Below are 25,568 nucleotides of genomic sequence, written 5' to 3' on the forward strand. Positions count from 1 at the left end.
GGGGGTAGATATAGGACAGATGTTAGGGGTAGGTTCTTTACTCAGCGAGTCGTGAGTTCATGGAATGCCCTGCCAGTAGCAGTGGTGGACTCTCCCTCTTTATGGGCATTTAAACGGGCATTGGATAGGCATATGGAGGATAGTGGGTTAGTGTAGGTTAGGTGGGCTTGGATCGGCGCAACATCGAGGGCCAAAGGGCCTGTAATGCACTGTATTGTTCTATGTTCTATGTTCTATGAAATGCCTGTTATAACCTGTACCCATGATCTCCTCTGCTCCCTCCACCCATTTTGTTCAGTCCATGTGTCGGAACAACATGTGTTTGGACTGGAATGGGGGCCATCAATTTCTGTGCGCTGGTAAACTATGTCGGAAATGCGCCACCTTTATCTGGGATAATATCTTGATGTGAGAGGACAAGAGTGAAAGAGTTAAATTATCTGGTCTCGTTTCCGAACTGTGTGGATTGAGGAGCTGTACAAGGAGATGGTACCTGACTAGCAACAACAGAAAGCTTCCTTCCCTTCCAGCTCCGTCTCTGGATACTCTCAGTGGAATGGAATTCCATGTGATATTGTTCCCAAGACGCTAGCACCATTCTGGAACCGGAATTTCACAACTTTCATGGAGGTCGCTGTGTTTGAAAACCTTTCCGAATCTCATCAGCAAAGGGGAGGGAATGATGAACCATAGATTGAAGTTCGGAAGAGGTGAGCAAACATGGAGTTGCCTATTTTCCCAGTTCATAATGAACTCCTGTGGTGTCAGTTTGATCTGTGCTCACTGGAGTGACCAATGACAGTGCTCTCTCTGAAAAATATTATTTGGAAATGTTGCAGTCCAATTGCTCAAGCAAATGGTAAGCTGCTATTGAACGAACAGCAATGTCGATGTGGAAGCCTCTTCAGATGCATTTGAATAAATTATCCACTGGATGAAGTGTTATTCTGCATTGGAGTATACTGAAAGGCTGGTCCAAGGTGAGACTCAGAATTGATTGTTTAAAGTCTCCCTACTGCTTTCATTCATCTGTGCAGAAGGGCCAAGCTATCAATAGAATATCGAACATTCCAGCACAGTACAGGCCCTTCGGCCCTCGATGTTGCGCCAACCTGTGAAACCAATCTGAAGCCCATCAAACCTACACTATTCCATTTTCATCCCTATGTTTATCCAATGCCTTTAAAACTGGTGAGTCTTCTACTGTTGCAAGCAGTGTGTTCCACGCCTCTACTACTCTCTGAGTAAAGAACCTACCTCTGACATCTGTCCTATATCTATCACCGCTCAATTTATAGCTATGTCCCCTTGTGCTATCCATCACCATCCAAGGAAAAACGCTCTCATTGTCCACTCTATCTAACCCTCTGATTATCTTATATGTCTCTATTAAGTCACCTCTCAACCTTCTTCTCTCTAATGAAAACAACCTCAAGTCCCTCAACCTTTCCTCGTAAGACCTTCCCTCCATACCAGGTAACATCCTGGTAAACCTCCTCTGTCCAATGCTTCCACATCCTTCCTATAATGCGGTGACCAGAACTGCACATAATATTCCAAGTGTGGCTGAACCAGAGTTTTGTACAGCTGCAATATGACCTCGTCTTCCAAACTCAATCCCTCTACCAATAAAAGTTAACGCACCGTACGCCTTCTTAACAACCCTATCAACCTGGGTGGCAACTTTCAGGGATCTATGTGGGTGGATACTGAAATCCCTCTGCTTATCTACACTACCAAGAATCTTACCATTAGCCCAGGACTCTGTATTCCTGTTACTCCTTCCAAAGTGAAACAACTCACACTTTTCTACATTAAACTCCATTTTCCAAGTCTCAGCCCAGTTCTGCAGCTTATCTATGTCCCTCTGTAACCTACAATATCCTGCACTAACCACAACTCCACCGACTTCAGTGTCATCCACAAATTTACTAACCTATCCTTCTACGCTTGCATCCAGGTCATTTATAAAAATGACAAACAGCAGTGACCCCAAAACAGATCCTTGCGGTACACTGAACATTTCCCATCAACCACCACCCTCTGCCTTCTTTCAGCTAGCCAATTTCTGATCTAAACCACGAAATCATCTTCAATCCATGCCTTCATATTTTCTGCAATTGTTTACCATGGGGAACCTTATCAAACACTTTTTTGAAACCCATATCCACCACATCAACCACTTTACCCTCATCTACCTGTTTGGTCACCTTCTCAAAGAACTCAAGATTTGTGAGGCACAACCTACCCTTCACAAAACCTTGTTGACTATCCCTAATCAACTCATTCCTTTCTAGATGATTATAAATCCTATCTCTTATAACCTTTTCCAACACTTTACCCACAACCCACAATCACTGGTCTATAATTACCAGATTGTCCCGACTCCCCTTCTTAAACCAGGAACAACATTTCCTACCCTCCAGTCTTCTGGTACTATTCCTATAGACAATGATAACATAAAGATCAAAGCCAAAGGCTCTGCAATCCCCTCCTTGGCTTCCCAGAGAATCCGAGGATAAATCCCATCTGGCCCAGGGAACTTATCTATTTTCACACTTTCCAGAATTGCTGCACCTCCTCCTTGTGAACCTCAATCCTGTCTAGGCTATTAGCCTGTATCTCAGTATTCTCCTCAACAACATTGTCTTTTTCCAGTGTGAACACTGATGAAAAATATTCATTTAGCGCCTCTCATAAATCCTCGGACTCCATGCACTACTTCTATTACTTTCCTTGACTGGCCTGAATCTTACTCGAGCCATTCTTTTATTCCTGACATACCTAGAGAAACCTTTAGGGTTTTCCTTGACCCTAATTGCCAAACACTTCTCATGTCCCCTCCTCGCTCTTCTTAGCTCTGTCTTTAGGTCCTTCCTGCTGAACTTGTAACTCTCAAGCACCATGACTGAGCCTTCACCTCTCATCCTTATACAAATCTCCTTCACCCTTCCAGGGGTGACACGGTGGCTCAGTGCTTAGCACTGGTGCCTCACAGCACCAGGGACCCGGGTTCAATTCCCACCTCGGGCAGACTGTCTGTGTGGAGTTTGCACATTCTCCCCATGTCTGCGTGGGTTTCCTCCCACAGTCAAAAGATGTGCAGACCAGAAGAATTGTCCATGATAAGTTCCCCGTAGTGTTCATGGATGTATAGGCTAGGTGCATTAGTTAGGGGGAATGTAGAATATTAGGTGTAGGATAATGAGTTCTGGGTGGGATACTCTTCAGAAGGTCAGTGTGGACTTGATGGGCCAAATGGCCTGTTTCCACACTGTAGCTATTCTAATTCCTCTTGACAAGGGATTCAACTTCTTTAGTAAACCCCACTGCTCCCTCACTCGACCACTCCCTCCCTGCCTGACAGGTACAAACTTATCAAGGACCTGCAGTAGCTGTTCCTTGAATAAGCTCCACATTTCAATTGCGCCCATCCCCCACAGATTCCTTCCCCAATCTACGCATCCTAAATCTGTCCTAATGGCATCATAATTGCCTTTCCCTAGGCAATAACGCTTGCCCTGCAATATATACCTATCCCCTTCCATCACTAACCACTGAATTGGTTGGCACGGTGGCTCAGTGGTTAGCACTGCTGCCTCACAGCACCAGGGTCCCAGGTTCGGTTCCAGCCTCGGGTGACTGTCTGTGTGGAGTTTGCACATTCTCCCCGTGTCTGCGTGGGTTTTCTCTGGGTTCCTCCCACAGCCCAAAGATATACAGGTCAGGTGAATTGGCCATGCTAAATTGCCCGTAGTGTTAGGTACATTAGTCAGAGGGAAATGGGTCTGGGTGGGTTACTCTTTGGAGGGTTAGTGATGACTGGTTGGGCCGAAGGGCCTGTTTCCACACTGTAGGGAATCTAATCTAAAAATTGTGGTCACTGTCACCAAAGTACTCACTTCCCTCCAAACCTAACACCTGACCTGGATTTTTACCCAATACCAAATCCAACATGGCCTCACCTCTTGTTGGCTGATCTACATCCTGCACACATTGGACAAAAACCTACCCATCGAAAATAATTAAACTATAGTATTTCCAGTCAATATTTGGAAAGTTAAAGTCCCCCATAACAACTACCCTGTTACTTTCATTCCTATCCAGAACCACCTTTGCAATCCTTTCCTGTGCATCTGTGGAACTATTCAGAGACCTTTAGGAAACTCCCAAAAGGGTGTCCTCTCCTTTCCTGTTTCTAACCTTAGCCCATACTACTTCAGGAGATGGGTCTTCATCAATGGACGAGTAGCACAGTGGATAGGGTTGCTGCCTCAGTGTCAGTCTGTGTGGAGTTTACACACTCTCCTTGTGTCTGCGTGGGTTTCCTCTGAGTGCTCTGGTTTCCTCCCACATTATAAAGATGTACAGATGCGGTGGATTGGCCATGCTAAATGATCCATAGTGCCCAGGGATGTGCAGGCTGGGTGGGTTGGCCGTGGGAATTGTCGGGTTACAAGGATGAGGTGTGAGTCTCTTTGGAGGGTCAGTATGGACTCCATGGTCTGTTTTCATGGTCATATGTTCTCTCCACCTGTTTGAAAGCTTTGACAGATGTGTGAGCTTTTGAAGAGGAAAATAGTTTCCTTATAACAGCCCGAGTGTGCTTGGACAAGTTATGATCATTCAATGACTTCCAGATGAAGGGCTCGTGAGTTGTGATGATAAAACACATACTGGATGAGGGGATTGGAGGTGAGAGGTTTGGGTATAGGGGATGAAGAGTGGGTAAAAGGGGTAGGGGTAAAAGGAGGTGTAGGATGTGGAAAGAGGGTGAAGGTGAAGGGGCATTGATCTGAAGGACTGAGCCAATCTTTCTGTGAAAAGGGATAAGTCTTTCAACCTGGGCATCTTGATGTGGATCGACTACAGTCTCCGACTCCAGGTCTTTCAATCGTCCAATACCAGCAGTGCACTGTGATATCAGAAAGAACCCCGACTCTCGGTTGCTGGATGCACAGTGAAAATCTGGCCCAGAATCTGTGTGTCATGGCCCTCCAGGAACTCTGGGACATGCGATTGAAGGGATTAAGTGGGGGTGCTATCTTTATTATGGTACTGGAGCATTGTGGTGAGTTTCCAGTGCCAGGAATTTGAAGTATGATCATGACTCAGTCCAGTCAATGTCGACTTATGAGAGCAATGGCCTGCACTGTTGGTATGGTACTACAGACAGCCCTCAGCAACGAGAAGTGACACAGACTGAGTTGATTCTTCATATTCCTCTGCTTTGCTGCTTAATAAATGAACACAAATTCTCAATCCAATGGCGAGACTTGGATCGATTGTTCATTTCACTGGAATAGTTTCTTAGCTGCCGGACAATAACTGAGTGATGAGCAGATGTTGTGTAACGGGACATTTTTACACATTTGGTTGAACAAGGCTGAGAGTTGTCTGGCTGTAACCAACTCCACCCCCCCCCCCCAGCGTGGGGGTGTTTGGATTTGGATTTGGATTTGAGAAGCTAAACTTACCGAAATCTGAAACAGGAACCCAAACTGCCTTCGAAATAACTGCACAGAGGCTGGGTCCCATCACCAAGTCACCCTTTACTTACTCATGTACAATACACTGGCCATGGCCAGGCAGCTCAGAGTCAGTCCTCAACTGAGGAGATTCTATTCTCCTGGTTACATTGGTCAGCCAGGGCTTTCCTGATTGGCCCAGGTTACCAACCCAGTCAAGGACCATGTAGTTATTAAGGTCAACCTGGTCCCAATCACGACTGTGGTAATGGAAACAGGTCAAAGGGCAGAGTGTCCAATCAACTCTGAAGGTGCTTGTTCAACAATTGAAATCGGGGAAAGTGGCTGCAGAGACCCATTTATAAAAGTAACATTCCATTTCAAGTCATATTAACAGCAAGCAAAAAGGGTTGGAACTATTCGGTAAGTTATTTCAAAGCATTGCTTATGATCTAAGAAGAGTGGGATTACAGTAGGACATCACACTCCTCGCCACTAACCTCCCTCTAACTCTGTCATCTCTGTGTAACAATCACCTCAACATCTCTACTGTCATGGAACCTCTCCCTCCCCTTCCTGATCACAGACTCTCCCCTCACTCCAACCCCCACCAGCTCCAGAAATATCAAAACAAAACAGCTAGATTTGTACTGAAGGAGGTAATAGGCTCATTGTGACTGTGTCAGCTCTGTGGAGTAGCTATCCGATCAGCTTCACTTTCCAGGTCAGTCCTCAGAGCCCTGCAATACTATCCCATTCAATACTATCCCATTCAAGTGTTCACTCAATTCCCTTTGGAAGATTTTTTTTTAGAAATGAATTTGCTTTCACCCTTTCCTCGAATGCAGCAATTCCTCGAATTACATAGAATTAGCAGATCACAAACACGCAGTTAACAAGTCAGTCAGCATGACTAACGTGAACATCAGGAGTAGAGAAGTTGTTGGAGGGGATTCTGAGGGACAATGCATCTGGAAAGGCAAGGGATTGATTAGGGAGAGTCGGCATGGCTTTGTGCATGGGAAATCATGTCGCACAAACTCGATGGAGTGTTTTACAGAGATGTTCAAGAAGATAGCTGAGGGCAGGGCAGTAGACATTGTCCATGTGGACTTTAACAAGGCTTTCAACAAGGTTCCTCATGGTAAACTGATAAATAATGTTGGATCACATGGAATCGAGAGAGAACTAGCCAATTGTGCTTGACTTTGCTGTTGAGACTGGAGACCTGTGACCAGCTGTCGGCACAAGGATTAGTGCTGAATCCACTGGTGCTCATCATTTATACAGACCATTTGGATGAGAATATGTTACCAAGTTTGCAGATGACACCAACATTGGTGGTATAGTGGACAATGAAAAACATTCTCTAAGGATGCAAAGAGATCTTAATCAACTGGGCCAGTGGACAGAAGGATAGCAGATGGAGTTTATTGCAGATAAATGTGCGGTGTTGCATTTTGGCGAGACAAACCAGGGCAGGTTTGCACAAGTAATGGTAGGGCCCTGCAGAATGGTGTTGAACAGAGAGACCTAGGGAGGGGCAGATACATAGTTCCTTGAAAGTGGTGTCACAGGTAGGCAGGGTAGTGAAGAAGGTGTTTGTCATACTAGACTTCATCAGTCAGAGCATTGTGTATAGGAGTTGGGACATCATAATATAGCTGTCCAGGACATTGGTACGGCCACATTTGGAGTACATAATGCAATTATTCTGCTATTAACCTGAAAAGGTGCAAAAAAGATTTACAAGGATGTTACCGAGACTGGAAAGTTTGAGTTATAACGAGAGGCTGACTAGGCTGGGACTTTGTTCCCTGCAGAGTCAACGGTTGACGGGTGACCTTATAGAGATTTATAAACTCACGAGGGGCAGGAAGAGGGTGAACAGCCAAGGTCTTTTTCCCAGGGTAGGGTTGTACAAAAACTAGAGAACATAGCTTTAATGCGAGAAGGAAAAGATTTCAAAGGGACCTGAGGGGCAACGTTTTCAAACAGAGAATGGTGTGTAGATGGAATGAGCTGTCAGAGGAAGTGGTAGAGGGGGGTATAATTACAATCTTCACAAGGCATTTGGACAGGAAAAGGTACAGAGGGAAATGGACCAAACGCAGGCAAACGTGAGGAGTCCAGTTGGGGAAACCTGATCAGCACGGATAAGTTTTGAGTTGGGCTGAAGGGTTTGTTTCCTTCTATATGAATCTATGACAGCATTTATGCACCTCTTGAGCCTTTTGCCTCCCTTCCTTATCTAACTCTACCACCATACTCCTCTGTCCTTTACTGTCTTATCTACATACCTGTACCATTCACCTCAACCACTTACTGGGTAGCAAGTTCTACGTTCACGCGACGCCTTCGGTGAAGAAGCTTCTTCAGATTTCCTTATTGCATTTCTTGGTGACTGTTGTATGTTGGGGATCTCCAGTGTTGGTATCCCCACAAACGGAAACGCTGTGGGCCGGATTTGGTAGGTTGATCTCGTGGGTGAGGGAATATTGGACAGGGTGAGTGCCACAAGATGATAAGCAGGTGAGGGGTGTTTTGAGATGAGAAGGAAATGAGGATATGGGGGTTATTGAGGAGGAAGGGCAGTGTGGAGATAGGCATTGGGGTAAATGAAGTCGATATGGGGTATCATTGGGACTCATGGAGCAGAGGGTAAACATGCCTGTGGAAATCTGTATCACAGCAAGTGATTAAGATCAAAAGGTTGAATGTCTTCAAAAAAAGACTTGATATAATTCTTAGACTAGAGGGATCAAAATGTATAGGGAGAAAGCAGGAACAGGGAATAGGTCTGGATGATCAGGCCGAATGGCCTATTCGTTCCCCTATTCTCTATGTTCTAACATGACAAATACAAAGGCCATAGAGGAATGGGATGGTGAGGCAGGTTTGGAGGCAGGAGGAGTGAGGGGGACGGTGTCAGTGAAAGGACCTTGCATGTACCTACACAGCAGGAGTCATGTCTCAGTGATGGGAGTTGAGCCTTCTAACCTGCCTTCCTTGGGAGCTGCCTGCCTCCTTTCTACTTTTGCCCAATTTCAACTTCAGACCTCTGCAGCCCACCTAACCCGAGGGTTAAAGTACACTGGGCTGGCCTGGTTCAGGACATTGGGAATTCCTTCTAAAACAGAAAACGGCTGGCTGTCTGGGTCTGTTCTATCAAAAAAATGTCATCATTGCAAAGTCTTCTATTGGGACATGTCAGAGCTTTATCAAGAGGATAGAGGTGCAACCTGTTCATTTTGTCCTGAGAGATATAATTTTACACTTGTATCATCCTTATAAAATTTCTCCACACCCTCCCCACTGCTCCTATATCCTTTTTATAAAATGGTGACCAAAACTGTTATTAAAACAGCTGTAAACAAGCTGCAACACATATTGATTGATTGATTGTTGCCACATGTTACGAGATTGCAGTAAAAGGTTTTCCTTTGTGTGATACACAGGCAGATCGTACCATACCAAGTGCATCGGGGTAGCAGCACAGAGAGAGCAGATTACAGTGTTACAGCCGCAGGGAAGGTAAAGCAGGGCAAGAGCTGTTCTTGACCCAATCTTACCCATATTCAAACTTCTGTATTTTCTGCCCGATGGAAGAGATTATAACCGGGGTGAGAGGGTCTTTGCTGATGTAGGTTGCTTTCCCAACGCAGTGGGAAGTATAGAGGGAGTCAATGGATGGGAGTCTGGTTTGCCTGATGGACTGGGCTGTGTTCACGGCTCTCTGTAGTTTCTTGCAGTCTTAGGAAGAGCAGTTACTTTCTCTGGTGCGTCTGTAAAAATGGGTAAGCCTCCTTGTGGACAAGTTGAATTGCTTTAGCCTCCTGGGAAAGTAGAAACGTGTTTTCTTGACCATCATGTTGATATGGGTGGACCAGGAATATCATTTCAGGCTGTTCAGAATATTATTTCTATTTTTCAATTCAATGCCTCTGAATATACATTTTCACACTTCAGTTTTTCATTCTGTCCTTGTTAACTTGCATCACTACTTTCACAGATGTGTCTCTCCATCCAGAAAGCTTTACTCTTCAACCACATTTAATACCTCACCTCTTCATCTTACCAAAACATACTTCCTCACAATAGCCAGGCTGAAATTAACTTGCCAATTATACAACACTGAAATTGTATTGTCACGATCTCCATGGAGATTGCAATCCAAAATAAAAATGATCAAATAACAGCCAAGCTAAGATATAATCAAATGCAGCTGTACCAGACATCGGTGAGGCCATTTTGAAGAATACTGTATATAATTCTGATCACCTTGCTATAGGAAGGTTGCTGCAAAAACTAGGAAGGGTACCGAAACAATTTACAAGGCTGTTGCTGGGACTGGTGGGTTTGAGTTATAAGGAGAGGTTTGGTAGGCTGGGGCTTTTTTCCCTGGAGCGTATGAGGTTGAGGAGTGACCTTATGCATGCTTATAAAATTATGATGAGCGTAAACAAGATGAATAGCCAAGGTCTTTTCCCCAGGGTCGGGGAATCCAAAGCTAGAGGGCATAGGTTTAAGGTGAGAGGGGAAAGATTTAAAAGTGGCCTTATTAGGTTTAGGGCCAAACACAGGCATATGGAACTGATTCTGTTTAGAACACCTGGTCAGAATGGGTTGGACTGATGGATCTGTTTCCATGCTGTCTGATTCTATCTTGTAATTTTTATTTGTACGTGAATCAGAATTAACACAGAACAAATGAAAATTAACAGGCAAATTCAGTGTTACCCTCACTCTCTCGGCGGAGCAGGTAACGGCTGCCTGATGGTGTTTATTTTAAGTCGCGGTATAGTCCAGTTATTGTTTTTTTTAAGCACCTAGCGGACCCGGAAGCTGGTGTCGTGCTAGCTTACCTGGGAAGGTTTTTTTCTCGATAAAAGCGCGCAGGCGAGGAACCCGAGGCACTACAGGGGTAGAGCCTCCCACCCGCCCTCCTCCTCTAACCTAATAATAAGACCCGTTGTGGTAAGCAGGTAAGTGCTACATTTTGCTTGTTTGTTTCTTTAGATCCAGTTTTCTTTTTAAAGTTTACCTTTTAGAGGGATGGCAGTGAAGGCAGTGCAATGTTCCTCTTGCAACATGTTTGAGGTGAGGGATGCCATGGTCGTCCCTGCTGATTCCACTTGCAGGAAGTGCACCCATCTCCAGCTCCTCCAAGACCGTGTTAGGGAACTGGAGATGGAGTTGGATGAACTTAGGATCATTCGGGAGGCAGAGGGGGTCATAGATCGGAGCTTTAGGGAAGTAGTAACTCCAAAGATTGCAGACAGATGGGTGACAGTGAGGGGGACTGGGAGGCAGCGGCCAGTGCAGGGACCCCCTGCGGCCGTTCCCCTCAAGAACAAGTATACCGTTTTGGATACTTGTGGGGGGGATGACTTACCAGGGGTAAGCAATGGGGCTCAGGCCTCTGGCACGGAGCCTGACCCTGTTGGTCAGAAGGGAAGGGTGGAGAAGAGCAGAGCAATAGTTATCGGGGACTCAATAGTTCGGGGCATAGATAGGCGGTTTTGTGGGGGCGAGAGAGACTCATGTTTGGTATGTTGCCTCCCAGGTACAAGGGTACGTGATGTCTCTGATCGTGTTTTCCGGGTCCTTAAGGGGGAGGGGGAGCAGCCTGAAGTCGTGGTCCATATTGGCACCAATGACGTAGGTAGGAGGAGGGCTGAGGATGTTAGACAGGCTTTTAGGGAGCTAGGTTGGAAGCTCAGAGTTAGAACGAACAGAGTTGTTGTCTCTGGTTTGTCACCCATGCCACGTGATAGAGAGTCGAGGAATAGGGAGAGAGAAGAGTTAAATGCGTGGCTACAGGGATGGTGCAGGAGAGAGGGATTCCGGTTTCTGGATAACTGGGGTTCTTTCTGGGGAAGGTGGGACCTCCTATAAACAGGATGGTCTATACCTGAACCTGAGGGGCACCAGTATCCTTGGGGGGAGGTTTGCTAGTGCTCTTTGGGGGGGTTTAAACTAACTCTGCCGGGGCATGGGAACCTAGACTGTAGCTTTAGGGTGCAGGACATGGAGTGTAGGGAGGTTAGGAACATGGCATCAATCTTAAAGGAGGGTGGGTGCCTGTAAACAGAAGAGTGGCTTGAAGTGTGTATACTTTAATGCGAGAAGTATACGAAATAAGGTAGGTGAACTTGCAGCATGGGTTGGTACCTGGGATTTCGATGTTGAGACATGGGTAGAACAGGGACAGGATTGGCTGTTGCAGGTTCCAGGGTTTAAATGTTTTAGTAGGGTCAGAGGTGGGGGTAAAAGAGGGGGGGGTGTGGCATTGCTTGTCAAAGATAGTATTACAGCAGTGGAAAGGACGATGGATGAAGACTCGCCATCTGAGGTAGTTTGGGCTGAGGTTAGGAATAGGAAAGGTGAGGTCACCCTGTTAGGAGTTTTCTACAGGCCTCCTTATAGTCCGAGAGACGTAGAAGAAAGGATTGCGAGGATGATTCAGGAGAAGAGTGAAAGTAATAGGGTGGTTGTTATGGGGGTCTTTAACTTTCCTGATATTGATTGGGAAAGCTATAGCTCGAGTTCGTTAGATGGGTCGGTGTTTGTCCAATGTGTGCAGGAGGGTTTCCTGACACAATATGTAGACAGGCCAACAAGAGGTGAGGCCATACTGGATTTGGTTCTGGGTAACGAACCAGGCCAGGTGTTAGAATTGGAGGTAGGTGAGCACTTCGGGGGCAGTGACCACAATTCGGTGACTTTTACTCTAGTGATGGAGAGGGATAAGTGTGCACTGCAGGGCAAGAGTTATAGCTGGGGGCAGGGAAATTATGATGCGGTGAGGCATGACTTAGGATGCGTGGCTTGGAAAAGTAGGCTTCAAGGGAAGGGCGCAATTAGTATGTGGAGCTTGTTCAAGGAGCAACTATTGAGTGTCCTTGATAAGTATGTACCTGTCAGGCAGGGAGGAAAGGGTCGTGTGAGGGAGCCGTGGTTTAATCAGGAATTGGAATCTCTTGTTAAAGGGAAGAGGGCGGCCTATGTAAAGATGAGGCGTGAAGGTTCAATTGGGGCGATTGAGAGTTATAAGGTAGCCAGGAAGGATCTGAAGAGAGAGCTAAGAGCAGCAATGAGGGGACATGAAAAGTCCTTGGTTGGTAGGATTAGGGAAAACCCTAAGGCTTTCTATAGGTATGTTAGGAATAAAAGGATGACTAGGGTAGGTATCGGTCCAATCAAGGATAGTAATGGGAAGTTGCATGTGGAGGCTGAAGAGATTGGGGAGGCACTGAATCAATACTTTTCGTCAGTATTCACTCAGGAACAGGACACTGTTGCTGATGTGAATATTGAGTCACAAGTGATTAGAATGGATGGCCTTGAGGTATGTAGGGAAGAGGTCTGGGGAATACTGGAAAGGATGAAATTAGATAAGTCCCCTGGGCCTGATGGCATTTATCCTAGGATTCTCTGGGAAGCTAGGGAGAAGATAGCGGAGCCATTGGCCTTGATTTTTATGTCGTCGTTGTCTACAGGAATAGTGCCAGAAGACTGGAGGATAGCGAATGTGGTTCCCTTGTTCAAGAAGGGGAGTAGGGATAACCCTAGTAACTGTAGGCCAGTGAGTCTCACTTCTGTTGTGGGCAAAGTCTTAGAGAGAATTGTAAGGGATAGGATTTATGAACATCTGGATAGGAATAATGTGATCAAGGATCGTCAGCATGGTTTTGTGAAGGGCAGGTCATGCCTCACAAACCTTATTGAGTTCTTTGAGAAGGTGACCAAGGAAGTGGACGAGGGTAAAGCAGTAGATGTGGTGTATATGGATTTTAGCAAGGCGTTCGATAAGGTACCCCATGGTAGGCTAATGCAAAAACTACGGAGGTATGGCATTGAGGGTGCATTAGAGGTTTGGATTAGGAATTGGCTGGCTGGAAGGAGACAGAGGGTAGTAGTTGATGGTATAGGTTCATCTTGGAGCGCAGTTACTAGCGGTGTTCCACAAGGATCTGTTTTGGGACCATTGCTGTTTGTCATTTTTATAAATAACCTGGAGGAGGGGCTTGAAGGCTGGGTGAGCAAGTTTGCGGATGATACGAAAGTCGGTGGAGTTGTGGACAGCGAAGAAGGATGTGGCAGGTTACAGCGGGATATAGATAAGTTGCAGAGCTGGGCAGAAAGGTGGCAAATGGAATTCAATGTAGCTAAGTGTGAAGTCATTCACTTTGGTAGAAGTAACAAGAAGATGGGGTACTGGGCTATTGGTAGGCTACTTGGTAGTGTGGATGAGCAGAGGGATCTTGGTGCCCATGTACACAGATCTTTGAAAGTTGCCACCCAGGTAAATAGTGCTGTGAAGAAGGCATATGGTGTACTGGGCTTTATTGGTAGAGGAATTGAGTTCCAGAGTCCTGAGGTCATGTTGCAGTTGTATAAGACTCTGGTGCGGCCGCATCTGGAGTATTGTGTATAGTTTTGGTCGCCATACTATAGGAAGGATGTGGAAGCACTGGAACGGGTGCAGAGGAGGTTTACCAGGATGTTGCCTGGTATGGTAGGAAGATCCTATGAGGAAAGGCTGAGGCACTTGGGGTTGTTTTCATTGGAGAAAAGAAGGTTTAGGGGTGACTTGATAGAGGTGTACAAGATGATTAGGGGTTTAGATAGGGTTGACAGTGAGAACCTTTTACCACGTATGGAGTCAGCTGTTACTAGGGGACACAGCTTTAAATTAAGGGGTGGTAGGTATAGGACAGATGTTAGGGGTAGATTCTTTACTCAGCGGGTTGTGGGTTCATGGAATGCCCTGCCAGTAGCAGTGGTGGACTCTCCCTCTTTATGGGCATTTAAATGGGCATTGGATAGGCATATGGAGGATAGTGGGCTAGTGTAGGTTAGGTGGGCTTGGATCGGTGCAACATCGAGGGCCGAAGGGCCTGTACTGCGCTGTATTTTTCTATGTTCTATGTTCTAAATTATGGTACAAACTTAAATTACTCCTTCAAATACAAATAGCCAATTCTCTGTAGTCAGATACCAAACCTTCTGTTTTCTTTTTCTGTTTGTATATTCTTCTGTGTACCTCAAATCCTCTGAATCTTAATTCCTTTCACATTGGTACTGCTTCCAGGTCAATGACTGGTACTAATTATCACCTAAAAATTACAATTGATCCTATTACAAGTAATACAAACTCTTTAAAATCCTTCTCAAATATTTTTAACATCTTCCCTAGATATTACAGTTTCCCTAAATATTTTCCTTACAGTTACTGCTTCCAGGTCAAAGGCTGGCACAGATTAACGTCATCTTGCATTTTGTTGCAGCTCTTCTTAGTGTTGACCATCTGCAGAGCCCTCCCCATCCCCAACTATTTGCTGCCAACTGCAAATTTGAAAATTGGTTTTAGTTGGAAAGTCTAGATCGATAATTTAAACTGGGAACTGCACTGAGCCTGGAAGCCAGCCAGCTACCCATTCCAACACTGGCACATGACTCATATGCTCTGACCTTTCTCATTAGTCTATTTTGTGCCATCTTGTTCGAGTCTTCTGAAAATCTGCACGAATTACATCTGCTTCATTACACTTGTCTCCCCTTTCTGTTACCTCTTCATATAATTAAGCGAGCATGGGCAAACATCTTTTCAAATGCATGTTAACTGTTCATTTTAATGCATTTTTCTCCCTTCACTCCCTTACAAATTAATTCCATTTTTTTTATTGCCATGCTATGTGAAGAAATTCTTCCTTTTAATCCCATTTCCTTTGTGAATTATCTGAGATCTGTAGCTACTGATCCAGCTGACAGTAAATGGAAATGTAATGGCCTGTGTAAATGCAGAAGTTAAACTAGTCTCCAGTGGCCACTAACATTGCACTGTGTTGGGCTGTGATGTGTAGTTCAAACTAAATCTCTGCGACTGGATGTTGTAAAACATGAAAACGCTGTTACCAGAATCCAAACTCCTGTCCATCATAGATACATCATTAACAAAATCTGCGACTTTTTCAACAAAGTTCAGAAAATTATCACCAATTGCTTTTTGAAATGCCAATCATATTATCAGCAACTGTTCCTCATAACTGAAGCCAGATTGCCAAAGTACTTTACACAGCATCTTCCAAAACCGTGATCCACAAGGATTAGGGCAGCATCTACATGGGAATACCACAGCCTGGAAATTCCCCTCTAAGCCACTCACCAGCCTGACTTGGAACTATATTTGCTCCTTTAGCCTTACTGGGACAAATTCGTGGATTCCCACTGTAATGGCACTCTGGGTCTGCCTGAACCAGATGGACGGCAGCAGTTCAGGGAGACAGGCTGGTGAAGAAGGCATTTAACATGCTTGCCTTCATCGGTCAAAGCATTGAGTCCGGGAGTTGGGACGTCATGTTTATGCTGCACAGGACGTTGGCAAGGCCACATTTGGAGTACTGCATGCAACTCTGGCCACCCTGTTTTAGGAGGGACGGCATAGAGTCATCGAGCCGTACAGCAAGGAAACAGGTCCGATGGTCCATGCTGACCAAGTTTCCCCAAACTAAACTAGTCCCTCTTGTCTGCATTTAGCCCATATCTCTCTAAACCTTTCCTATTCACGTCCCTGTCCAAATGTCTTTGAAATGTGATCATTGTTCCCACCCTTACCACTTGCCCTGTCAGTTCATTCCACACACGAACCACTCTCTGATTTAAAAAGGGTGCCAGCTGGGTCCCTTTTAAATCACTCTCCCCTCACCTTAAAAACAAGCCCCCTAGTTTTGAACTCCCCCACCTGAGGGAAAAGGCCTTTGCTATTTGTCCTGTCCGTGCTCCTCATGATTTTATAAAACTTTATAAACCTCTGCTTCCTATGCTCCAGGGAAAAACGTCCCACCTTCTCCTTGTAACTCCAACCCTTCAGTCCAGTAACGTCCTGGTAAATCTTTTCTGAATCCTCTCCAATGGTTTTCAAATATTTTTATTGAAAACCTTTTAAAATCTTTTACAAAACATTTATATACAAAAAAAGAATAACACCATCAAAACAGAAAAGAAAAAGCAGGACAAAAAAGCCGTAACATAATACTATTGTTAATGAATGACCACCATTCTACCAAAACAGACATATCTACTTAACTTAACCTAAACTACAAATATATTAAATAAATACTAGCTTAAACTAAATTCAAATAACTTAAATTAAATTATATCTCACTACTTTATTCTATTTCACTCATCACACCTCCACTGACGCTCCCATCCATGGGAGTTCCAGCTATAGTACTTGTATTCTTTTACCCTCTGTCTCCCCCTCCCATAGCCCCACAGTCACCCAGACTGATTCCCACAGCTATACCACGGCCCGAATTAATATTGCTGATGACTCAGCATCAGTATAATTTAAAAAGGGCCGCCATGTCTTGTAAACCTGTTCCGTTTTGTGGTGCACCATATTTGTGAGGTAATCTTGGGGGAGATGCTCCACCTCCAGCCTACGCCACCCCCTAAGACCTGGAGGGGTTTCTGACATCCAATCCACTAGAATGTTCTTCCTCGTACAATGTTATACAGTCTCTTTGCGTGTTCCCTCAGAGAAGGAAAATTTGGCAACCCCAAAAGAAGAATGACTGGATCCACGTTAATTTCAATGAACCCTCTCCAATTGAATAATATCCTTCCTATAGCAGGGTGACCCGAACTGGACACTGTATGCCAAAAGTGGCCTTACCAATGCTCTGTACGATGTCGATATGGAGGTGCTGGTGTTGGACTGGGGTGGGCAAAATTAAAAAGCACACAACACCAGGTTATAGTTAAAGTTACAGTACTAATTTCTAAATAAACCTGCACAACTATAACTTGGAGTTGTGTGATTCCTAACTCTATACAACCTCAACATGACATCCCAAGTCCTACACTCGATGATCCGAGCAATGAAGGCAAGCGTGCAAATGTCTTTTTAAATACCCTGTCTATCTGTGGCACAACTTTCAAAGAATTTTGTAAGTGAACCGCTTGGTCTCTCTGTTCAACAACACTACCGAGGGCCCAACCATTCACCTATAACTCCTGCCCGAGTTTGTTTTCTCAAAATGCAATACCGCACATTTATCCAAATTCAACTCCATCTGCCATTCCTCAGGACATAGGTCCAATTGATCAAGTTCCCATTGTAGTCTTGAATAATCTCCTTCACTGTCCACTATATCACCAATTTTGGAGTCATCCACAAACTTACTAACCATGCCTCCTAAATTCTCATCCAATCCGTTTCTCTCGATCACAAACAGCAGTGGACCTAGCCCTGTTTCTTGCCGAACAGTGTTGGATCCAGGCCTCCAGGCCAAAATGCAGCCCTCCACCTCTACTATTTCTCTCCCACCATCAAGCCAATTTTGTATCCAATGGCAAGCCCTCCCTGCATTCCACGTGATCTCACATTGCTAATTAGTCTACCTTGTGTGATGTTGTCAAAGGCTTTACTATGTCGACAGCGTCTACCACTCTGCCCTAAGCAATCTTATTGTTAATGTCCTCAAGTGCGCAAAAAAGATTGAGAAGAATCTTACCGAGCCCAGAAGGTTTAAGTTATAAGGCGAGGCTGGGGCTGTTTTCCCTGGACCGTCGGAGGCTGAGGGGTGACCTTATTGAGGTTTACAAAATCATGAGGGACACGGGTAAGGTGAACAGGGCAGTGTCCTTCCCTCACGATCAGGAAGTCCAAAACTAGAAGATACAGCTTTAAGGAGAGGGGAGAAAAACTTAAAAGGGACCTGAGGGTCCATAACATCACAAAAAGGCCTATGTGCAACTGGTAATATGAAAACAGATTCAATTATTCCTTTTCGTAAAGGGGTGGGATCCCACTGGATTTGTATCACTGTTCTTATCAGTAAGACTCCACTATATAATATCATTCTTATCCCAGTGGGGGAACAGATTCTCAGCTTCAGTGAGACTCTCTGCTCCCATAGTACATTGCTTAAGGTTCAGCTTCATCACCAAGTGCTATGCTGTTCGACCATGGGCAGAATTATCAGTTACTGTTCTCACCAATATCCCCGTCGTGTATATCTTTCATTTGCAAACTGCTGCCAATGTTTGGCCAGCCTATTCCTAAGGGAGCAGAGGCTAACATGATCACTCCCTGGGCAGAGGATGTACAAGTAGATGGAAGATCCTGTTTTTGGGTCAGGCCAAGGTGGCCATCACAGGGAACAGGCAGCAGGCCGAAGAGGGTATTGTCAAACTCAAGAGTCTAACCCTCTTAGCACACTTGGTCCTGGGGTCAGGGGTCTGTGTAAGGATTGGGGTGCACCATGACCTCCAGTGGTGATATTTTCGTTTAATTTGGAATACTTTCAGTTGCAGTTTTGTACGTTTCCATTGACTGTTTTGATTTTCACATTTTATTACAGCACTCCACTCAGGACTGCCTAACTTGTTTAATAGGCAGGGGTGGGTACTGCAGATGCAGGAGATCAGAGTCAAGATTAGTGTGGTGCTGGAAAAGCACAGCAGGGTCAGGCAGCATCTGAGGAGCAGGAGAATCGACGTCTCAGGCGAACGCTCTCATGAAGGGCTTTTGCCCGAAATGTCGATTCTCCTGCTCCTCGGATGCTGCCTGACCTGCTGTGCTTTTCCAGCACCACTCTAATCTTGACTTGTTTACTGGCTACTTTGAAAGAGTGGTTAGCACCGCTGCCTCACAGAGCCAGGGACCCAGATTCGATTCCAGCCTCAGGTGACTGTCTGTGTGGAGTTTGTACATCCTCCCCGTGTCTGTGTGGGTTTCCTCCGGGTGCTCCGGTTTCCTCCCACAGTCCAAAGATGTGCAGGTTAGGGTGGATTGGCCATACTAAATTACCCATAAAATCCAGGAATGCACAGACTTGGTGGATTAGCCATGGAAAATGCAGAACTACAGGCATAGGGTAGTGGGTGTGGGATGCCCTTTGAAGGATTGGATTTTAATGAACATGCAAGACGTGGATCTTACAAGGAATTAAGGGATACGGGGAGATTGTGGGTAAGTGGTGTTGAAATGCCCATCAGCCACAATTGAATGGTCGAGTGGACTTGATGGGCCGAATGGCCTTACTTCCACTCTTATTTCTTATGGTCTTATGATTGGTTAGCTGGATTGGCCATGCTAAATTGCCCTGTGGTGATGTGCAAACTGGGTAGATTAGCCGTGGGAAATGCAGGATTACAGGGACTGGATCGAAGGGTTAGCCAAATGGCTGTTATCCGCACGTTAGCGATTCCATGGAGACATGCCGAAGAGTTTCCAATCGCCAGTCTTCAGGAAGCACAAATGTACCTTTAAAGATCGAAAAACAGAACTGCAACCTTTCTTCCTGCTATAAGGAACCTGATAATTAGCCTCTTGTGGGGGTAAATCCCTCCATTCACTTTGCTTCCCACTCCCAGGAGCTGCCCAAGATTCTGCCCACTGTGCGGCATGGTGTTGTGTTCACTTCACCTTGGACAGTTGTAGAAACTGTCGGCGGACATCTTTAAAGACGGGTTCGACATTCCCAAAACCGACTTGTAAGGGTCATCCCAGCAGCGTCTTACACAAGATAAAGTGCGCCCCTTTTTCGAGGCTTCTGCTGTCAAACCAGTCAGATAGAGCTAGCTGATCTCTCTCTGGGCGGGGAACTGTGTGCAGCATTGAATGGTAAGGCCCTGGGAATTAGAAATGGGAAGATCAGTGAACTGCTGTGTCAATCAGTGTGATAGAATATAAATCTAGACAGGAGAAGCTATAGTGGGATTAGAATATCCTTGAGAATTGTATTGCAATTCACTGTAGAGAAATACAAAGTGCTTCATGTGGGGGAGAAAAGACCCTGGATAGAATTCATAATTCAACAGGGAAGACATCATCTACAGAAGACTGAAGTACCCTGAGTTCCTGACTGATGATAGGTCAAAGCCAAGAGCTGAAAAAGTGTTGCTGGAGAAGCGCAGCAGGTCAGGCAGCATCCAAGGAGCAGGAGAATTGACGTTTCAGGCATCAGCCCTTCTTCAGGAATCCGAAACGTCGATTCTCCTGCTCCTTGGATGCTGCCTGACCTGCTGCGTTTTTCCAGCAACACACTTTCAGCTCTGATCTGCAGTCCTCACTTTCACCTCCTAGGTCAAAGCCACTAAGACTTTGAGGCAGAGGGTAAAGCATAAGAAGGAATTAAAATGTCAATGTTGAGCTGGAGGAGTGAGGAAATGTTGCTATTTTATCGACCGTTGACAGTGCGCACAGAACACTGGGTCTAGTTGTGGTGACCACAGCTCTGAAACCCTGCCGCTCCTAGTGAGAGGATTCAGAAAGCAGCAATTGGAATGATTCAGGGGACAGGAGGAGTCTGACTGTGGGGAGAGATGTGGGTTGCAAGTTGTCCATGGTTTCACTGGGTAAGACAAAGTTGACAGGAATTGCTGTTCGAACAATTCTGTACAATGTGCCACTTCACCTGGTCCAGAGCCAGAAGGCATGTTTGGAAATGGGTGGGAGAAGGTCATTGGAAGTGAACCAAGGGAAAGAGCTCAGGGAAATTGGTATGGGGTGGTGGGTCCGGGCATGGACGCCTACTTAATCCTCTGAAAGTGATGCCAGGACATTATCCTGGCATCGACCAGCCTCCCTTGAAAATGTATCCCAGATGGTTATCCAAGTGGGACCACCCTCCCACCCAGTCATTGGAACAGTTGGGGTATGTGTAAAGATATTTAGGTTGGTGTGTTAACCAGCCATTCCTGGCTTGACCAGCCAGCACTCCAATTCCTCAGCCACCAACAAATGTGAATCATAGAATCCTTACAGTGCAGGAAGAGGCCATTTGGCCCATGGACTTTACACTGACCCTCCAAAGAGTGTCCCACCCTCTCCCTGTAAGCCTGCATTTCCCAAGGCTCATCCAGCGAGTCTGCACATCCTTGGACAGCACGGGCAATTTAGCATGGCCAGTCCTCAGGACCTGCACATCTTTGGACTGGAGGGGGAAACTAGAGCACCCCGGAAAAATCCAAGCAGATACGGGGAGAATACCCAAACTCCGCACAGAGAGTCAGCCGAGGGTGCAATGGAACCCAGGGCCCCGGTGCTGTGAGGCAGAAGTGGTAAGCATTGAAACTTCATGCCACCTCGAAGTTGCCAAGGGCAACCAGGCGAGTGCAAACCAAAAAGACAGTGTCACTTGGGCTGAAGACTGGGAACTGCATGAACAATGGAACAGAAGGGCTTCAGCCACAGCCAGGAGCTGCTCACAACCCTCCTCCACAATGGAGCCTCACAGTCTGACAGGGAGACAACTGCCTGACAAAACATTTCACCCTCAACTTCAGTTGCCTCACGTTCTACTTCAACTTCAACTCCTTCCAAGATTCACCAGGCAATGGGAGCGGCTTCTGTAACTCTGCCCAAGAGGTAACCAGGGCCAGGAGGGACAGAAACACAAGCAGCAGGTACGGAGGGCCAGGAAGGACGGTAACACCAGCAGCATCAGGGACAGAGGGACAGGAGGAACAGGAACACCAGCAGCAGCAGGTACTGAGGAACAGGAGAGACAGAAACACCAGCAGCAGGTACTGAGGAACAGGAGTGACAGTAACACCAGCAGCAGCAGGTACTGAGGAACAGGAGAGACAGTAACACCAGCAGTAGCAGGTACTGACGAACAGGAGTGACAGTAACACCAGCAGCAGCAGGTACTGAGGAACAGGAGAGACAGTAACACCAGCAGCAGCAGGTACTCAGGAACAGGAGAGACAGTAACACCAGCTGCAGCAGGTACTCAGGAACAGGAGAGACAGTAACACCAGCAGCAGCAGGTACTGAGGAACAGGAGAGACAGTAACACCAGCAGCAGCAGGTACTGAGGTACAGGATGGACAGTAACACCAGCAGCAGGTACTGAGGTACTGGAGACACAGTAACACCAGCAGCAGCAGGTACTGAGGAACAGGAGAGATAGTAACACCAGCAGCAGCAGGTACTGAGGAACAGGATGGACAGTAACACCAGCAGCAGCAGGTACTAAGGAACAGGTAAGAAAGTAACACCAGCAGCGGCAGGTACTGAGGAACATGAGGGGCAGTAACACCAGCAGCAGGTACTGAGGAACAGGAGAGACATTAACCCCAGCAGCAGGTACTGAGGAACAGGAGAGACAGTAACACCAGCTGCAGGTACTGAGGAACAGGAGGGACAAAAACACAAGCAGCAGCAGATACTGAGGAACAGGAGAGACAGTAACACCAGCAGCATCAGGTCGTGACGAACAGGAGAGACAGTAACACCAGCAGCAGCAGGTACTGAAGAACAGGAGAGACAGTAACACCAGCAGCAGGTACTGTGGAACAGGAGAGAGAGTAACACCAGCAGCAGGTACTGAGGAACAGGAGAGACAGTAACACCAGCAGCAGGTACTGTGGAACAGGAGAGAGAGTAACACCAGCAGCACGTACTGAGGAACAGTAGAGACTGGAACACCAGCAGCAGCAGGTACCGAGGAATAGGAGAGACAGTAACACCAGCAGCAGGTGCTGAGGAACAGGAGAGACAGTAACACCAGCAGCAGCAGGTACTGAGGAACAGGAGAGACAGTAACACCAGCAGCAGCAGGTACTGAGGAACAGGAGAGACAGTAACACCAGCAGCAGCAGGTACTGAGGAACAGGAGAGACAGTAAAACAAGTAGCAGCAGGTACTGAGGGACAGGAGAGACAGTAACACCAGCAGCAGACACTGAGGGACAAGAGTGACAGTAACACCAGCAGCAGGTACTGACGAACAGGAGGAACAGTAACACCAGCAGCAGGTACTGAGGAACAGGAGGAACAGTAACACCAGTAGCAGCGGGTACGAAGGAACAGGAGAGACAGTAACAGTAGCAGCAGGTACTGAGGAACAGGAGAGACAGTAACACCAGCAGCAGCAGGCACAGAGGAACAGGAGAGACAGAAACACCAGCAGCAGGTACTGAGGAACAGGAGAGACAGAAACTGCAGCAACAGGTACTGGGGAATAGGAGAGACAGTAACACCATCAGCAGGTACTGAGGAACAGGAGAGGCAGTAACACCAGCAGCAGCAGGTACAGAGGAACAGGAGACACAGTAAAACAAGTAGCAGCAGGTACTGAGGGACAGGAGTGACAGTAACACCAGCAGCAGGTACTGTGGAACAGGAGAGACAGTAACACCAGCAGCAGCAGGTACTGAGAAACAGGAGAGACAGTAACACCAGCAGCAGCAGGTACTGAGGAACAGGACAGATAGTAACACCAGCAGCAGCAGTTACGAAGGACCAGGAGAGATAGTAACACCAGCTGCATCAGGCACTGAGGAACAGGACGGACAGTTACACCAGCAGCAGGTACTGAGGAACAGGAGGAACAGTAACACCAGCAGCAGGTACTGAGGAACAGGAGGAACAGTAACACCAGTAGCAGCAGGTACTAAGGAACAGGAGAGACAGTAACAGTAGCAGCAGGTACTGAGGAACAGGAGAGACAGTAACACCAGCAGCAGGTACTGACGAACAGGAGAGACAGTAACACCAGCAGCAGCAGGTACTGAGGAACAGGAGGGACAGTAACACCAGCAGCAGGTACTGAGGAACAGGAGAGACAGTAACACCAGCAGCAGCAGGTACTGAGGAACAGGAGAGACCGTAACACCAGCTGCAGGTACTGAGAAACACGAGAGACAGTAAAACAAGTAGCAGCAGGTACTGAGGGACAGGAGAGACAGTAACACCAGCAGCAGGTATGAGGAACAGGAGAGACAGAAACACCAGCAGCAGGTACTGAGGAACAGGGGAGACAGGAACACCAGCAGCAGGTACTGAGGAACAGGAGAGACAGTAACACCAGCAGCAGGTACTGAGGAACAGGAGAGACAGTAACACCTGCAGCAGGTACTGAGGAACAGGAGAGACAGTAACACCAGCAGCAGGTACTGAGGAACAGGAGAGACAGTAACACCTGCAGCAGGTACTGAGGAACAGGAGAGACAGTAACACCAGCAGCAGGTATGAGGAACAGGAGAGACAGAAACACCAGCAGCAGGTACTGAGGAACAGGAGAGACAGTAACACCAGCAGCATCAGGTAGTGACGAACAGGAGAGACAGTAACACCAGCAGCAGCAGGTACTGTGGAACAGGAGAGACAGTAACACCAGCAGCAGGTACTGAGGAACAGGAGAGAGAGTAACACCAGCAGCACGTACTGAGGAACAGGAGAGAGAGCAACACCAGCAGGAGCAGGTACTGAGGAACAGGAGAGACAGTAACACCAGCAGCAGGTACTGAGGAACAGGAGAGACAGTAACACCAGCAGCAGGTACTGAGGAACAGGAGAGAGAGTAATACCAGCAGCAGGTACTGTGGAACAGGAGAGACAGTAACACCAGCAGCAGGTACTTAGGAACAGGAGAGACAGTAACACCAGCAGCAGGTACTGACGAACAGGAGAGACAGTAACACCAGCAGCAGCAGGTACTGAGGAACAGGAGGGACAGTAACACCAGCAGCAGGTACTGAGGAACAGGAGAGACAGTAACACCAGCAGCAGGTACTGAGGAACAGGAGAGACCGTAACACCAGCTGCAGGTACTGAGAAACACGAGAGACAGTAAAACAAGTAGCAGCAGGTACTGAGGGACAGGAGAGACAGTAACACCAGCAGCAGGTACTGAGGAACAGGAGAGAAAGTAATACCAGCAGCAGGTACTGTGGAACAGGAGAGACAGCAACACCAGCAGCAGCAGGTACTGAGGAACAGGAGAGACAGTAACACCAGCAGCAGGTACTGAGGAACAGGAGAGACAGTAACACCAGCAGCAGGTACTGAGGAACAGGAGAGAAAGTAATACCAGCAGCAGGTACTGTGGAACAGGAGAGAGAGTAACACCAGCAGCAGTTACTGAGGAACAGGAGAGACAGTAACATCAGCAGCAGGGACTGAGGAACACGACAGACAGTAACACCAGCAGCAGGTACTGTGGAACAGGAGAGAGAGTAACACCAGCAGCAGGTACTGAGGAACAGGAGAGACAGTAACACCAGCAGCAGGTACTGTGGAACAGGAGAGAGAGTAAAACCAGCAGCACGAACTGAGGAACAGGAGAGACAGCAACAC

Source organism: Chiloscyllium punctatum, chromosome 19 (genome assembly GCF_047496795.1).
Source record: "Chiloscyllium punctatum isolate Juve2018m chromosome 19, sChiPun1.3, whole genome shotgun sequence".
In the NCBI taxonomy this organism is placed as follows: Eukaryota; Metazoa; Chordata; class Chondrichthyes; order Orectolobiformes; family Hemiscylliidae; genus Chiloscyllium; species Chiloscyllium punctatum.